Source organism: Priapulus caudatus, unplaced genomic scaffold (assembly GCF_000485595.1).
Source record: "Priapulus caudatus unplaced genomic scaffold, Priapulus_caudatus-5.0.1 Scaffold329, whole genome shotgun sequence".
In the NCBI taxonomy this organism is placed as follows: Eukaryota; Metazoa; Priapulida; class Priapulimorpha; order Priapulimorphida; family Priapulidae; genus Priapulus; species Priapulus caudatus.
This window is the reverse complement of record NW_014577390.1, coordinates 9739-15685: the sequence shown is the minus strand read 5'-3', so window position 1 is coordinate 15685 and position 5947 is coordinate 9739.

Sequence of the window (5947 nt, the reverse complement as noted above, 5' to 3'; positions counted from 1 at the left end):
CTAATCAGAGCTTAGTAACTACTAGTACCCTCGCCCGTGATTACCTATTAATCCTCACCGTGCTCACAATGTTTGCATGCCGTCGCACCACTATGATTGCATGCCTTCCAGAGCTTGATGTAGTTATAGGTCTGTTATTTAATAACTGAGCAGCGGATGGCGGGAGTGTTGCAAAGCACCGGCCCCATCTCTGCGTTAGTGGACAGGTGCTCACCGGCGATCGTGCGGTTTGGCTAAAACTAACGAGCATGGCAGCCGACATTTAGTGGTGCCGTATAGCGTTTGCCTGCTAGCGGGTGAGACAGAGCCATCAGGAGCACGCCCACACCGATGCTATATATATGAGAGAGAGAGAGAGCAGAGAGAGAAGAGAGTGAGAGAGAGCAGAAAGCAGAGACGAGTGAGAGGGAAGGAGAAGAGTAGAGAGAAGAGAATGACTCTCTGAAAATAATTTCATACTATACGGGGGTTGCGACTGTATATAATAGTAGTCCATGAATGAGGCAGGTTGAGCTTTGCCAGTAATTCTTCTATTTGCATGAACATTTAACGCTAGCGCAAAGTTCTAATTAGTACATATAAACTCACCTCACCTCACAATAATCTCTTTCTCACCACCACTTGTAATCCCATAATTTTGTTCTTTGTTAATCCTCCACCACCCAATATGCTTGAAGTGGCTTATACGAAACTCGCTTAATACAATTATTTTTGCTTTTGACGCTCGCCCGCTCAGTTTTCTACCTAAACGGTCGCACTGCGGGCACCTAGTAATTGATTCTTGGAAAAATGTAGGCAAACCCGCCTTCGCAGTAATTGGTTTATATCCCTCTGCACGTAGTGCTAGCGAAGGCTGTAATTGTTTTCGCCGCCGTTTTGGTGTTTGTGCTCGTGTGTGTGTGCGTGCGTGCCGTGTTGTGTGTCGTGTGGTGCTGTGTGTATGCGGTATGCCAGTGTGTGTGTGTGTGTGTGTGCTGCCCAAAGTGTGTGTGTAGCCGGCGTGCGGCTGCGTGCGTGGCCCGTGTGCGTGTGCCGCTGTGTGTTTTGTGTCGCGCTGTGTGTGCTCCCTCGCCGTGTGTCCGTGTGTTGTCTCGTGTTGTGCGGTGTCCGCTGCGTGTGCGTGCTCGCGTGTGCCCGTGTGCGGGTGTGCTGGGTCTGCTGCCTTCTTCTCGGATATTTTAGCAAACTCGTTAGAGTCACGAAAACTTCTCAACTGGTCCAGCAGCGTGGACCTTCACCGGCGGCGTGGAAACCCTAATTGATTTTGAACATGCTTTCCCCACAGGTCAAGCCGGTCACAGGTTCACATTTTCATGGCAATGTATAGACATACTATTATATACTATATGTAGACAGATTATGATCAAAACTAGCATATGAGTACTACCATAGATAGATAGTATATACTCTCACGATGAGATAGATAAGATAGATAGCATAGATAGATAGCATAATAGATGAGCATAGGATAGCCAATAGATAGATAGATAGCTATTAAAAATTATATATATAGATAGCACTAGATTAGATAGATAGCATACGATAGATTAGATAGCTCTATTAATAGATATAGTAGATAAGAGATAGACTAAGCATAGACTAGATAGATAGATAGATAGCATAGAAGCATAGACTAGATAGATAGATAGATAGATAGAGTAGATAATAGATAGATTAGATCAGTATTATTTGATCACCCACTCCACACTAGCCATAACCTAGAATAGATAGCATTAGATAGATAGATAGATAGATAGATACAAGATAGCATAGATAGATATGCCACTGATAGATAGATAAATAGCATAGTATCAGATAGCATAGATGGTAGATAAGCCATAGCATAGATAGATAGATAGATTAGATCAAGATAGATAAGATAGATAAGAAATAGATAGATTAGACAGGCATAGATAGATAGATAATAGATAGAGCGTAGATAGCATAAGCATAGATAGATAGGATAGAAAAATGAGACATAACCTTGATAGATAGATATGCCCCGACCTTCCGAGTCCGCGAGCGCTGCAGGTGTGGCCACCGAAGGCGCAGTGCTGCCGCTGCCGAACCTCCACTCTGCAAGCGTTACCGCCGACCACGCTCATCTTCGTATAATCCTTAGCTGTGGTTGCGCTGTTTGTAAAGTCTACAGCCAGCACACCTAGTCGGGAAGTGAACTGAATCGCTCCACTGTTTTAAAGGGCCCAGGATTTCTCCAGTAGACTCTCACTCACCCTCTTTTTTTTACATTAAAACCAATAAACTAACATATATATATCTAATAGGGGCTCACACCCGGAAGTTATCTATTATATATAAGCACGACAAATTTCAATCCGGTATTCGTGCACGCGCCTACGATAGTTATGCAGGAACAAACAGAACGACCACTACTCAAATTATTATAACGCTTACGTCGCGTCACACAGAGAGATAAGCAACAGAGCAAGAACATGAGCCTCTGTTACCGTTTTCTTTCTGATTTACACACGATATATATATTAAACAAGAACAAAACAGTTATATATATATATATAATTATTGCTATATAAAATATATAAAGAATGGCCGCCAGCTTGGCTATTCTTTCCATGGCTCCCGCTTCTACGTCAATGTCTTTTCACTCGCGACCATCATGTGCCGCCCACACTCTAACTGTAGCTTAACGCCGCGACCGATGAGCAAGCTTCATTTTTCCGCTAGCATCCCGCCGCGGTTCTCTCTTCGTCCTGCTAGTGGCTGCTCGCTGACCGACACACCCACCACCAACACCCCACCACCCCATCGCTCCATTACAGATGAGCACGGAGAAACCGGAGAGCACGAGGAGCAAAACCACGCAGAAGATGGCGTGGAAGGTGTCTCCTCTCCGACCAGCGCTGCGCACCTCCTGATCACGCTCTGTTCCACTTATCGCGCGCGTCGTAGATGCCAGCTGCTACTCCCTACCCTCCTGACCAAAAACGGCGTTGCAGCTTGCTCGAGGGCTCGCCATTTAAGTTGTCCAAATATTTGTGTCTCCATGGCAGCATCTGGTTATAGCGAGAAAACACTGCGAAATAAAAAAGCCGGTCTGGTTTAATGCATATTGCAAAAAGACGAGCACGCCGGAAGGAGCAGACATGGAGCGAGATGCGCAGCAGATATCGCGCTATCTACTCTCTGCTGCCTCTCTCTCTCTACTCTATATATATACTTATAGTATATGCCCTAAAGATGAGCATAAACAACTAATAGTTTCGTTTCAATCTCTGCCAGACACTTCACTGATGCTTATCCACGGCCACAGCGAAAGGCGTGTTAGACGATATCAGAGCTGTAATATTAAAAACATTTCGCCATATATTCACCCTGGCCTCACACACATCAAGTGTTTTCCCGCATCAGACAACACGGTATATGTATATCTAGCCCCAGTCCCGTGACCTTGCCCCTTAAATATCTCTGCCCTAAGACCTCGTCTCGGCCCTGACAACAGCTCGACGTAGAGCGCAGCCCACCACACTCCACTGGTTACTCCTACACCAACCTCACCAATTTACGAAAGCACCGCATCATCACGCAACAAGGTCACCTTGGCAACGTCACCCCCTCCATTGCCCCTCCCCATACTCGCTTACTTCCGCTCCCTCCCCTCCCTTACCGCTCACTCTTTGCCCTTCCCTCATCTCCCCCCCCGCTACGCCCTTAGTCTACCCCTCCTTCTCCTCCCGTACGCTCATCTCCCGGCCCTCCCTCCCCCGTACGCCTCACCTTGCCCGCCCTTCTTCTGCCACACTTCCACCCTGCCGCGGGCGTCCTCGTAACTAGGTTTCAAATAACCACACACCCACCTCGTTGTCTTGCTAGTCGTGAATGTTATAGGCAGACGCTTCTATAGTGACGCGAACGGGCTACCTCACGCCACACGGTAACATCTCTCGCCTGCCTGCCACCTGCGCTGTACATGTGTACCTTGTGTGTTGCACGGGAAGAATGAGGCTGCCACTCCCTGTGCTCGGACAATGCCTAGTCCCATAACGCACTACACACTACGGGTAGTACCGATAACCATACAATTAGTTTACACATATTGACCGACGATGTATCATTAAAGACGCAAAAAAAGGCAAGCGACAGATGACGCCTATTAACCTTTGGAGAGGAGAAAGCAGAGCATGGTGAACGATCATGGCATTTGGATCAGGACCGAAGTCGCAGGCATGATGAGGGCCATGACTGAAGATAAGAAGGAGCGAGCTGCTGACGCTGATGACCAGAATAGAGCGAAGCTAACGCAGCCGCATCGACACGGGATAGCACGACGACGACAACTTCGTTGACGATTAATAATGCAGCGATGCATCCACAACCTAACACGAACAAAAACTCGGTTAGCACGTTAGTACTTTACTCGCCGTTCCTTAGCTGGCCTCCCGAAACCGTACACTTCGCTCTCTAGAAAGTCGTCAGGTCTCAAATAAAGGCTTAGGGCGCAACCTGATCCAGAGAAACGGAAAACCCACGACGACCATGAGGGAATACCAGCCGCCGCCCAAGAGGATGATGGCCGCAGGCCAACAAGCCGGCGCGGATTACCTCATACGCTGCCAGATTTATCCTCGGGTGCGTCTTTTGGCGCAGCCATCTTGCGAAATTGCTATATTCGTCTGCGGTATGAACGGCGTATCCGGTGCCGTATAATGTTGACTGCACGCAGCGAAGGGCAGGTATGCTTCAGAGCCGGAGATGGAATTTATCAAAATGGATTTGAATAAAACCGCTCAATATTCAGCGTTAGATTATTACTAATAACTACCTTATAAACTTTACTAATAACCAAACTATTACTCATTAGTTTCTTTTTGTTTTTTTTTTTCTTCCTTTTCCTCTCTTCCTTACCTTACCTCTACTTCCACTGCCTTTATTGCGCCTTATATTCACCGCTTTACCTAGACCAATATTCCCGGTGCTTTACCTGATCAATATTCCCTAGGTTGACCTGACCAATATTCCCTGCCTTTACCGACCAATATTCCTGCTTTACCTGACCAATATTCCCTGCTTTACCTGGACCAATATATCCCTAGCCTTTACCTGACAAATATCCTGCCTTCTACGCTGCACCAATATCCACTGCTTTATCTGCAGAAACAGTCAGCAGCCTTTGAACTAATCAGAGTTTAGTGAACTACTATAACTGCGCGATCCCATATAAATCCTCACGTTTTTGCCCCCTCACAATGTTTTGCCATGCCGTCGCACCACTACTGATTGATGCCTCCCAAGTAGCGGGGATGTAGTTACAGGTCTGTTAATTTAATAACTGACGAGCGGCATGCGGCAGTGTGCAAGCACCGCGATCTTCTGCCGCTTAGTGAGACAGCCGTGCTCACGGGCTAATCGTGGGCTTGGAGGAAACTTAACGAGAGTGGAACGAATTTAGCTGGCTGGCGTATAGGTGTTGTGCTAGCGCGGGCTGAGACAGAGAGCAGAGAGCAGAGAGAGAGAGAGCCAAGAGAGAGAGAGAGAGAGAGACAGAGAGTGAGAGAGAGAGAGCAGAGAGAGCGGATAGCATAGCAGGAGAGAGAGAGAGAGAGAGAGAGAGAGAGAGAGAGCGATAGAGAAGGACTCTCTGAGGAATATTACATACACTAGCATATGACGACGCTGCACACACGCGTGATAAAGGCCGTCTAAGTTAAGTTATGAATAAATTAATGCATTTTAATTAATTTTACGATGGCGAAACTAAATTCGTTCACTAGCGGTCGTAGCCGAAAAAAGATTCAACCTAAAATTCGAACGTTTTCAGCCAATCAGGTGGCGTATTACAACCGCGTTTATTGTAGTTAAACTATACATAATATGGATTCTTATTGGTTAAAGCCGGTATAGATTTGTTTATATATATGACTACAAATTACTACTAATTAAATGCGGTTAAAATGAAAATACGGAGAATCGC